Raw genomic sequence first — 13,426 nt, forward strand, 5'->3', positions numbered from 1 at the left:
AAAAGGGTTTTTCTTGGGATCCTAATATTTTAAAAATATTACTTTTAAACTCTTGAGTTGTGATGACTTTTCTTGAGGATTTTAATTAATCTTGGTTGTCACAACGGCATGTTAGAATATATCTTGGTAATGTCAAGGTGGGCATTATACAAGATAGTGTGCACTCTCTTAATACACCGAGGAAATATTTTCTTAAATCTCTTTAATGACGGAGGTTATATTTTCCTATCAAGTTCTCTCTCAAAGAGATAACTAGAGAATTCTTAAGCACACTTAGAAACTCTCTAAAGAGTAGATATAATAATGTAAGCTTAAGAACTAGCTTGAGAGCTTTTTACATGAACATAGTGTAAAATCAAGGTTTGACACAAATTGCATGTGTTCAATCTTATGAACACTACCCACTAACTCAAATGAAGTCTTATTTATAGATTTTCATGGTTTAAGACCATTAGAACCTATAAGGTACAGAATAGCCATTATACACATGTGAAAGTAATCTATGGCAGATAAAGCACTTTTTCCTCAAAGTGCATTTAATGTTGTTAGAGCTCTCATTCATATGTGGACAAGTATGATTCAAGCATGGATGAGCTATATTCATCTTAGCTCACTTATCACTTCACATTGATCTAAGCATGGATCAACAAGGGTTCAAGCGTGTATGATGATATTGAAACACCAAGCTTCTTTATGAGCCTAAACACGCATAGGTGATATATGTACGAGTATGAATGAGTGTACAAAGGCACCTTGCCTAACTATGTTGTAAATCATGCTTGGAAAATTTTTAAACCAAGCATGGATAGCTTGTTCATTGCTACGACTCTCTCTAAGTTAGTCTTAAAGGCCGGTTAACAAGTATTTCATCCATTCAAGCATAGACCCATCAAAATCCAAGCATGGATTGCTTCTTAGGCATAATTCAAGCTAACATTTAGGATCAATCAAGTGTAGTAAAATAAACATCCATGCATGAATTAGATTACATAAGCTTAACCAAGGCATTTCTTCATACTAACTTGCCAATCAAGCATAGATGTAACAGTGCCCCGAGTGTTATCCAAAAATCACATAATTCAAATAAACTAAGTGTGGTTAAGGAGTTGATCCTCTAACCAACTTAAGAAATAAATCATTTAAAACCTTAAAAAAATTATAGGTTCTACATATAGTGCACGGAAGCAAGCTAGACAAAAGTAGAATAAAAAGATGATGTCATGACAGTAATTTATTGCTGTCATGACAGCCCTCCTAGGCTAACTTCTAGGAGTCGCTGTTCCATCATTTGACCTCTGATCAAAGTAATTTTAAAAACTCACACGTCACATTCAAGGGTACTATAAGTATACCAAATTTTAAAAAGATCTAATGGTCTGATTAAAAATTAGACATTAAAAGATTGGCTATTTTTGCTGTCATGACAGCACCTCCGGACTAACTTCCGGGGTGAACCTTTTCATCATCCAACCTCCGATTGGAGCAATTCCAAATCTCATATGTCACTTTTAAATATTACTATTAACATACCAAATTTTGAAAAGATCCAATGGACGGATTAAATTTCGTGTATGTTTGCAACATTATAAATTATTGCTATCATGACAGCACATGACAGCTCCTCTGGATCAAATTCTGGAGTATGCCGTTTCTCCGTACAATATTTGATTGACATGATTCCAAAGCTCACATGAAGCTTATAAAAGTTTTTACTTGTGACCCAAATTTTAGAGAAATCCAACGGTCGGATTAAGATTCGGACACCCAGATGTAAAAGTGCAGGTTTTTGGTAAAAACCATTTTCAAAATTGTCTAAATCTCATCCTAATGGTCACAAACTTGTGGGAACACTTTGGACATGTCAAATAGGACTAAAAACACCTGATAGAACATTTAAATGGTAGAAAAACCCTTTATACCAAAATTTGTCCACTCGGGTGCCATTTCTCAAAATGGACCCTAAACTCCAAAATGCACAAATCACATAAGAGTGGCCAAAATTTATTCAAATATCATATACACATATGAATACACACGCTAAACATTTTCACTTGCTCAAAGATATCTATGGGGCCCACACACCCACTCTCTCTATCTAAGGCATTTGTTTGCCCATAACACACCATTTGCAATGCAACCACTTTGCATTTGCTTGTGGGATCACATATATATTAAAATAAATATTTACTTGTAGTGAAAACTTGGTCTACTAAATAAATCCATCAAAACCACATACCGTAGTTAAGTTTCCTAGCCACAAGTCTACAAGCAATCAAAAATTCATACACAAGCCATACAATCCACACATTCTTACGCACATATACATAATCATATCCTACTGGCACCCTAATCCTAAATACATTACAATAGATTTGCTTAAAAAAAAGGGTTGCAGTTCTTTACAATTCACAAATAACCCCTAACTCTGCTCCTTTCCCCGTCCTCCACTGGTTCCTTCGCCTGGACTTAGAATATTGAAAAGAAAGGGGTGAGACAATCACAGTCTCAGTAACAGAGAAATCTACACTTGAGGTACCTTAGCCTATCTAAGGTACCTTACTTAGTTACACTTCCTTAAGTGCAACTTATATTCCTTATGATTAAAATACATGTAAACAAATCTTGTTTCCATAAAAATATTGTTGTTAAATAATTAGAAAACATATTTGCACTATAATCAAAGTAGTACCCCATAACCCTTTATAAAGCACATTTAATCTTTTAAAACATGTAATGCATGATAGCTAGTAATATTTATTCAAAAATAGCTAAAACAAAGTAATAAGAAATATAAATTCCCCTGTTACCTCAACCCTTTGGTACTAAAAGGGTTCCTCTTGTATAAAATAGGGCTCAGCTTGTTTCTTAACTTCCGAACAAATTTCACCAACAATTCCTACAACATATAAGTGATCCACATCACTTATCATGTCAAATAGCATTAATGAAGACTATAACTCATATCACACAACTTGGGTCTATGAGCCATAGTCCATCCCAATAGTCCATATATAAAACCAACCATTCACATAGTATCACTTAACCACCAAAACCATTTATTAGCCATCACTAGGCTAATTTCAATTTATATAATTTTAATCAATTAAAAACCCTCACTTAGTGTCACCAACTTTCACTATTAGCTCTTATAATGAAAACCAAACCTTAATTTAAATATTTATTGGCTTAAATAGCAAAATTATAACTAAATCAATAGGCTTAAACCATTGAGGAGAAAAAACCCAATCTCTCAGGGTTTAATTTATGCCCAAAAACACCTCTTTTCATCCAATTATCCACTCAAAACATTAGAACACCATATAGAAACTCAAAACATCCTCCCTAAAACCCAAGGAAACTAAAGCTTACAAGAATAAAGCCTTTGGGATCAAAATTCAGAAATTTCTTCTTCCAAAAATTGAAGAAAATCAAGAGAAAGAGAAGAAGATTGAAGTAGGGAGTTTACCTATCGTGTAGCCGAGCTTGCAACGGTCGCAAAGACTTCTAGATTCAAACCTAACTCCTTCTCTTTCTCCTTTCTTCTTCCCCTCTCTCTCTCTCTCTCTCACGCGTTTGGTTCCTTCTTTTCTTTGTTCTGTGTTTTCTGCATTTTTTTACTCTTAAAAGCTGATGCTAAAACATTTTAGGGCAAATTACAAGAAAGGGCCCAACATTTTTTTATTATAGCACAAAAACCTGGGTCAACTTTGGTAATTTTTTCATAGTTAAAAATCAAATAAAACCAAATTTTGCTGAGAAAAATTCAAACTTTGGACCTCTATCAAATTATTATAAATTTTAATTTAATATAGATATTTTATTTTATTTTATTTTTATAAATTTGATTCTTAAAATTTTAGGATGTTACAATAGACATAGAAAAGTCCGAGTGTGAATTAGTATACAGTGCCATGTCTTCACTTCTGATTCTTTAATTCAAGCAATGTATTGGTATGGTTCAAGCTTGAGTGATATCCTCTAAGTCTTATATACACAAAAGATGATCAAACACGCGTGGGACAGTTGTAGTCTAAGCGTGAATAGATTAACGTGAACTATAAGTGCATGCAAATATGTGTCAAATATGCGTGGACATTTCTTGACCTTATGTGGGTAAGACTTTTTAACCTTAAAGGACTTTTAAGTCTATGACTTTTTATATGATGTAAACCTTATCATTTTTAAACATGTATTTATCTCTCAATTTAGTTTTCACAAATTTATCTAAGAGAAAAGTAAAACAAATATAATGTATGAAAACTTCTCTTTCTTTTCTTAATTCTCCATTCTTTTAAGTGTAGCACGCTTATGCTAATTCTATTATTTGTTTCTTCATGTTTACTTTTATTTCTTGATATTTTATCATTTGTTTTATGATATTATGATCTGCACAAGTAACAAGTACCTTCTATTAATTTTGTTATCATCAAAACACTTAGTTTAATAGATCCACCTTCTTCTAATTTGCATGGATATAGTCTCTAGTTAATGTTAACTTAAAATCCTTCCACTACTTAAAACATTCTTCAACTAATGCTTCTTCATCTCAAGGATCATTACGAGATACCACAAATTGTCCCCAAGTTTCTTGATCAAGAAAGTTATAATCTTGACATGGATCACAACCCACCTTCTTCCTATTTGCACATATATAATCTCTAGTCATTTGATTTGAAATCCTTCCACCACTCATAAACATTCTTTAACCAATGCTTCTTCATCTTAAGGGTTCAGGAATATTATAGGTTAGCTGCAAAATAATTAAGTTTAAAGTAAGTTAAAATTTAAAAGTTTAAAAAAAATTACTATAAAAATAATAGTTGCAAATTTTGTAATACTTACCAGAATTTCTTCCCAAACTTAATCCTTCATAGCTTGTGGTACTTGTTAGATAGGGAGGTATAGAGAAAGACTAAAATTTTAAAGTCCCTATCCTGATGTGGACCTAACGAACTCATTTAAGTCAAGTGGATAGAAGAGTTACCTTTAATTCTTTGAACTTGGCACGTGTTCTTCAAGATTTTAGATCTCAAGAGCTAATAACATAGATCTTCTCCCTCTATTGGTATCTACACAAATGGCTCTCTAACAGCGTGGTAGTGCTCCCAGCGTTCGTTCTTCTTTGAATGTTAATTTTCCTTTCTATAGGGCGTTTTGTGGCTCTTAAAGTATTTTTGCTATTAGAACTTTTTTAAATCTCCTTTTTTTCTCATAAAGCACATTCTTATCTATATATATAGTATATGGATCAGGGTTTTATCTTTCACCTAAAGAGCCCACGAAAATTAAATTAAATTTATCTCATAAATTTAATACATGATATCATATCTAATTTGAATTTATCTTATAAATTTAAATTATAAAACTGACATGATATTCTCTCATATCATGTTATTTATTAAATTTAATCTATCATATAAAATTAAATTTAAAACTAACACAATATAATATAATATAATATAATATATTATATTATACTATATATAGACGAATATATACATATATATATATATAATATTCATATGTGTGTATGTATATATATATATATATAATATGTGTATATGATATATAAAATTATTTTCTTTTGGTGTTTCAGGTCTTAATGACTCTAAATTTGATATATAGGTCTTTCACTTCTAGATCTTAGTAATAATCTTTCTTCTCTAGATATTCCTCTACTGGTACATGGTCTTTATTATAGACTTAAACTTCTCATAGTAGGTTGATTTATATTTATATTTAATGTTGGTGTACTAATTCTTAATGATATTTGTCCTATATTATCATTAGCTATTATCTTCTTAAATGATTTTCATTCTCATAATATTTTATAGTATTGTCTAATTCTAATCTTAATTGTTCAGGTATTGTTATCCTAGTTAGGTCTAATTCAATTTCTTGTAACACTGGCATGAAATATTATAGGAAATATAAAAAATACAAACCAAGGAAATTCTTTAAGAGAAAAGGAAAGAGAAAAATTATTATAGTAAAAAACCTAAAAAGTGTAAATGTTATAATTGTGGAGAATTATGACATATATCACTTAACTGTCCTAGTAAAAAGGACAAAAAAATTATAAAATAATAGAAGAAGCTTATAAAGAAAATTTAGAACCTATAGAATATGATGAAGAATTATCTGAAATAGAAAATGAATTGGAAAAATTAGATAAAGAAAATTATAAACTAAAATAATAAGTGAAAGTGAAACCAAAAATAGTGAATCTGAAGAAGAGATGAGTTATATGTATATGATAAATAGACTAGAAGATGAACCTAAAAGTAGTAATCAAAATGAATACGATAAATATGAGAAGTTATAAGTGCAAAAGAAGGAATAGTTCAAAAAAGAATGACTTTTAATCAAAAACAAAGTGAAAGTTTTAAAACTTGAAGAATTAAAAATGAAAGTTTTATGAACAAAGTAGAAAAACTTGTAAAATCTAAAAAACAAGAAAAATATGCTTGTGTAGTATCAGAAAAAAAAACATCCTATAGAATCAACTCTAACAGAAGGAGTATTAAGAATACATGTAATAAATAAAGCCTTAATAGATGCAGAAATTAACAAATTACCATTTAAGATGAAGTAACTGAAATATATATTGCAGGAGTATAATTATTAGTAAAATCTTATTTTCAAGAAGGAAGAAATTTACCAATATAGTTATTAATAACTGATAGAAAAATAATAAATAGTGTTGAAGATAGTATTTTAGGAATTTTAACAGGAAACTTAATATATCAGATATATATACACACGCGTGCGCACATATGAATATATATATATTATTTGAATATATATATATATATAATTATATTTTGAATTTTATATTTCATATAAATATATATAAATATTTATCAAATAAATATAAAATATATATATATAATTTATTTACTCTATATTATATTCATTGAATCTAAATATATTTCAGATTCAATGAATTTAGACATTATAGCTTAATTTGGGCTGTTCTTATATGCGACTTTGTAGGCCCATATGAAATTGGTAGTAGGCTAATTATGCTATTAGCCCACAAGTCACAAGTGGCCTCTAACAAGATATTGCAACTATCCAATTCACATGGGGATCGATGATTCGATGTAACCTATCATGCAATCATATCACATCCCTTTTGTCACGCGATATTTTGGTCAAGTGTGAGACATGAAATTGTCATTCTTTTTACCTGACTGTTACTTTCTCGATCTCTGATTGGACTAAATATAGCAATGAAAAAACCTTTCATTGTAGTATACCACTACATTTTCTCAGTCTTAACTCATTGAGAGGCCTAGTAATATCTCTCACTTAATGTGAGGGATAAATTCTATCTTGACCATGATAGGAAATTAGTTGCTTATCCTCAAAATTACACTAAAGCTAACCCTAATGCAATATAGGGCCAACCCTAGGTCATCTCCCAAGGAATGGTTTTAAGTCTAATTAAAAGTTATTTAGTGAAATAAATCAACCAAAGTTTGTAGGAATTTAGTTACCTAGCTAATTACCTAATGTGCAAGTAATTAAAATGCTAGTGAAAGTGAGTGAAATGAACTTCCCTTTTCACAATAATGGAACCCTAGAGATTAGTTGATTTTGGACTCATTATCTTCTCATGATTAGGCTAAGTTTAGCTTCCCTTTCCTCTTGACTAAAGCTGTCATGACTTAAGAAAATTATCTTAAGCCTATTAACCTAATTAGCTAACCTCCCTAGGTCTTAGATTAAAGTCCCTAGTTTAATTAACCAATTGGTGAAGACATTAGCCAAGTGATTCACTCAAATCCTCTCTCAACAGCCATGGTCAAACACATAAATTGGGCAACCACAAGATTATGTCAAGCTACTCAACAACACAAGTATTAACACCACAAGATTATACAATATTAACACAAGAAATTCACTAATTGAAAAACACAAGATTATGTGCCAAACAAAGAGTGGCAAAATTCAGTCATGGCTGTCTGAGGAAGAAATTAAATGAAACAATCCTCTCTCTTTACATCAACATCAAATTCAAATTAGAATTTATAAGCTAAGATAATTAAACCCTAGATTAAGGAATCTAACCATTTAGTAAAAAGAGAAGAGGATAGGAAACAAAAGAACTTAGCCAATTTGAAGCTTAAGACTTATCCTCCATCTTCATCTCTCTAGGATTCCACAAAGAAACTTAGCCAATCTTCATCTTCAAGAACCCTAGTAATTGCTTGTGACGGCCAAACTCCATAGCTCTTGAATGATGGAAATGAGCTTCAATTCTTGAAAATGGAAGGGATGGAACGAAAATGAAGAGAGGAGAAGAATGGTATGAGTTTTGTGGAGGTTTGGTGGCTGAAAATGGAGGTTAGGGTGCTGGAAAATGAAGAACAAAAGAGAGAAAATGAAGAACACTATGAACAATAGAGAGGAATGTGGAAGATGAATGAATATGTGTTGGATCCCATTTGGGGCTTAAAATGGCGTGCTCCTTGGTGTCTCCCATCAGCTGAAGCTTAATTAAAATAAGGAAAAAGAAATTAAAATGTAAATGGGAGCCTTGTCACACTTGCAAGGTGGCAACTTCCTATTGGTTTGTAGATGATTCCAATGTGTGCCTAATTTCTCATGTGTCATCCACATCATTTTAGCTGATTTAACCCCTCAAAATAATCATAATTCACGTGCAAACCATCAGCCATTGACCTCAAGGACTGTTGACCTCAATTGCCCAATTGATGCACAAGTCACATGCCACCTATGTCACATAAATCACATAATTCAATTAAATAGCATATGATATAATAAAATCTAATTCATGTCCAGAATTAAATTCATAATTAGAAGGGAGAATTTATTAAATTGACCAAGTTTCAGGCTGCACAAAATTATATAAAAATTTCCACACAAAGGCAAACCAAAAACTAGGACAAACTAAGACACTTAAGAAAGTGTTGACTTTTTTATTTAATTACTCCCAAACTAAAATGAATTTTAAAAATATAATTTCACCATTCATCAACTGGACATAAAATGCACTTTGTCAATTTTTCTTGTACATTTTCTCAAAAGTTTATTTTTTGGACCAAAATGCCCCTAGTGCACTGAACCTAGAAACTTAGGCAAAGTTCCAAATCTAATGCAATGTGTGCACTTGAAGGTGATAAATCATTAATAAAATGATCCTAATTGATAAATAAAAGTGGGTAACAAATGTGTTTTATCAACCACTCATATTCCTCTGTAAAAATATCATTAAAATCAATCATAGTCTTTATGATCACCCAGTCAAAGGTGACCTTTAACTGGATCAAAGTTCAGTGGTCATCATATAGGAATCCGTAATAATCTTAGGTCAAAGGGCTTAGTGATATAGTTACATATGAGATAAGTTTATGATTTGTACCATACAACTTTCTCATAGCAGGTTGGTCCAGTACCTTGTACTCTTTCAAGTGCCTATGACTTTGATTTATATATCTACAATTAATCAAAGTCATACTAGTCTTATTTCATCTATGATCCCTTATAAATGATCGATCAGGGATATTTAGGACAATCACTATAGTTTGTCTAAGGATACAGTTATCATATTGAACATGCAATTGATATGATAACAAAAGAGAAATTCATTAAATAACAATGTGCATAATACAATAATTGGCCCTAAGGTATAATTTTCAATGGTACTTACCTCCAATCCTTATATAAAATACTAATTTTGTCATCAGCCTGAAGACCAGTAAAGTTGATAAATCAATCTCTCTCAATGCCAAGCTAAGTGGAACCAAATCCAAACTAAGTTCAACATGTAATATCTCTATAGTCTCATGACATATAGCCAACTTTCTTAATTTTGTAGGGCATCTACCCATCTTCTTACTAGACTAGTGGTATTATCATCATCTCTTACCAAAGGTTACAAATGCTCTCCACTCATTTTGTAAATTTATTCCCGATCTAATGACTTAGGAGTAAATTCATATTTTTGTGAGCCATTAAAAGCCTTTTTTCAATGTGTAATAAAGATGATACCAATTAAGAAATCTCTTATTACCAAGGTAGATTGTCATCTTCTTGCTTTAAATGATGAGATTGTATGCCTTCGTCACAAATAGGACATACTTTATATCCCTTAACACTATACTTGGACAAGTTCCTATATGCAAGAAAGTCATTTATCACACAAAAAATATAGCATGTAACCTAAATATTGTTGTCAATAAGCATTGAACATATCGATGCCCTACTCCCACATCATCTTCAAGTCCTTAATCAAGGGTGTGAAGTAAATAACAATATTATTTTTAGGTCATTTAGTTTAGATGTCATTATGCATGATCAACATAATGAACTTGCATTCATACACAACCAAAGGAGGTAGATTATAAATCACTAGGAGAATTAGCCATGCACTATGCGTGCTATTGAGATTATGGAAGGGGTTAGTTAAAGGTTTCTTAGCTCACTACTAAAATTAGGGAACTTCTTTTCTATCATATTCCATTGAGGAGAATCAGCCAGGTGTCAAAACTTACCATCAGATATTCTCTCATTAAAATGGAATTAGTAAACAAATGCTTAAATCATAGTATTATTAAAAGATATCACAGTACCTTCGAAGGTGAGCCTTTAATGGTCTTAGTACCATCACCACTTACGTTCTTCTTTACTTTGTATCATGACACCACACATTTCGAACACTTATGTATCCTTCGCACTTCTTTTTATGTAATACACAGTCACTAGGGTAAGCATGTATTTTTTTTATACTATATACCAATTAGGCACACGATTTTCTTAACCTCAAAATAATGGTTAGGAAGCATATTACCATCAGGAAACATATCTATCAATAGTTCAAGTAACCATATAAAACTCATATTGGTCTACCTACATATTGCCTTCAAGTTAACCAATCTCAATACACTCATCAAACGTATATACTTTTTACAACCTGAATATAGAGGCTTCTCTATATCACTCTACAAGATCTCATAAGTATGTACTTATGAAAAGGACTCCATTCCAACACCACGGATCATATTCTTTATTATATCATCCTAGGCATTCACACCTACTTCTTTCTCTTAAGACATGGAACCCAATCCTTTGGTTTCACCATACCATATCCATTTCCCATACTTTAAATTTATCTCATGACAGAGAAAATTCTCTCTTGTTTCAGCAATATTAGACAACTCCCATTTAAACATTTCACATAAGGAAAAAAATTACAGTCCATTTTTACTAGGAACATTTCTTTAACAAATTCAAGAAAATGTTCCACCTCATTAAAATATTCTTCACTTGTTCTCCTAGTATTCATTCAACTATGATCTATTGTTTAACTACCTAATTAATCAACATACAATCTATTATAATTAAATGTTTTCTAACTTAATTTGAAAAAAAAATTGATAGAGTTCCCACTTAAAAGAGAATTCCTCCTAAAATTGAAGTGCTATAACTAAATTATATAAACTTTGTAAATATTAGATTTAATGTTAACAGAGTTTTCCCTGAAAATATAACTTCCCAAAATTTCAACAACAATCAAGTTCTACTCAAATGTCAAGAAATTTCAAAATTTTAGTGAATCCAAGCAGTTTTTAAACATATATATGACAAAAGAAACACATGCGTAAATAAATACTATGATGAAAAAACTATGATGAAATTATATACTACCTTTATTCTAAACTATAAGATACTTTTGAGAAAGACTCAACATCTCAAAATATAAGATACTTTGATAAAAATAAAAGTTTATTAATGATATTTTTTCAATACTATCCTTCCTCTATATTCTCTCTCTTTAATATTCTTTTACAAATGGAGTATTACATAGAGGATATTTTTAAAAGTTTATAATTTTTTCTTGAAAAAATAAGATTATAGAGTATATTTAATAAGCTTTATTGATATGTGTCATTTTATTAAAAGTATTTTATAATTTGGGATGGAGTGAATAGTTTATTGGTTTTATGCATATTTGTTCTTCAATTTATAAAGATTAAAAAAAATGGCAAAGTTTCCCTTTAAAACAGGACAACTAAAAATTTCAACAACATAATTACAAAATTCTATCAAACAACCATTGGGAATATCTATTGGAAACATAATAATTCACAAATATTAACTATCATAATTAAACCATAAAATTCATCACAATAGATTTAATTCTCTTAAGAAAGAGTGTGTGTGTGTTTCATTTTATCAAATACTCAATACAAAAGCCACAAATTCATATTACACAAATATTCAATTGAACCTATCAATCTAATATCAATTAGCAATAAAATTTACAAAAAAAAAGAAATCAGCAATGTTTCCAACTCCCAAGCAATTTTTGAACTTAATTCTATATCATTTACTTTCCAACTTAGTCCTATACTAACAAATAATGGAGTGAATATATAAAAATAAATGAAAACAATAAACATAAGCTACAAAACCAACAATTAAATCAAGAACAAATATTCTTATATAAATTATTTTAAAAAATAAAATTTAGAAAGAACAACAATGAAGACAAAGACAAAATTAAGACTTGAAGGCAAACATTGAAATCTGCATGTACACCATATCAACTATAAAATTTTAAATTACTCATCAATGAAGAAATAGGAAAGCAAAAATTAATCTTACCCAAAATTCCAAAGCACCCACTTGAGAAACTAGACCCACTAATGGAGAAGAAGTATCCAACAATAGAGATTTGAGATCCACACAAACGGAATACTCATGGAGACCCACAAATGGAATGTTGAAAAACCCAAAATGGAAAGGCCCACAACCCTCAACAATGGAGGAGGAGAAAGCAAAGGAGACAACCTTGAATGCAAGAGGAAGAGCAAACCAAATGAGCCACACCAAAAGAAAAAGAAATGTTGAACGGCTAATGGAAAGGATGTCAAAACCAACAACAACATAAGAGCAAAACAACAAATAGAGAAATAGTCAACAATGGATGGCAGTGGGGAGAAAGGTAGAAGCTAATATGGTATATGGTATTAACATCAGTTATAAAGAACTTTTTTTTTTAAATTAATAAATTTTCCACATTGGTTTGTGAGAAAACCAATGTGGAATAATGTTTTAACATCAGTTATCCTTTAACCAATGTTAAAAAGTTCTCACAAAATTTCAAAAATACCATCACCTTTTTATTACATTGGATTTTTGGATAATTAATATAAAATTGTATTTTTTTCAATAGTGAAGTTGGTTAAAGGATTTCCTCAAGAAGAGAAAGAAGCAAGTAAATGTTAGTTAAATTATCTCGGTAGCAACTATACTTTTTCTTGAGTAATGGCTTTAATTCAAGTAGTTAGCATGTTTCTAATTCTGTTTATTATTGCAAGCCAGTTTTATCACATTGTATGATTCTTATGTATTTCTTGATTGTCATGGCTATTTCTAGGAATATATGATTGAT

Source organism: Prosopis cineraria, unplaced genomic scaffold (genome assembly GCF_029017545.1).
Source record: "Prosopis cineraria cultivar Desert tree isolate PC_DT_omini unplaced genomic scaffold, ASM2901754v1 PC5, whole genome shotgun sequence".
Classification (NCBI taxonomy): Eukaryota; Viridiplantae; Streptophyta; class Magnoliopsida; order Fabales; family Fabaceae; genus Prosopis; species Prosopis cineraria.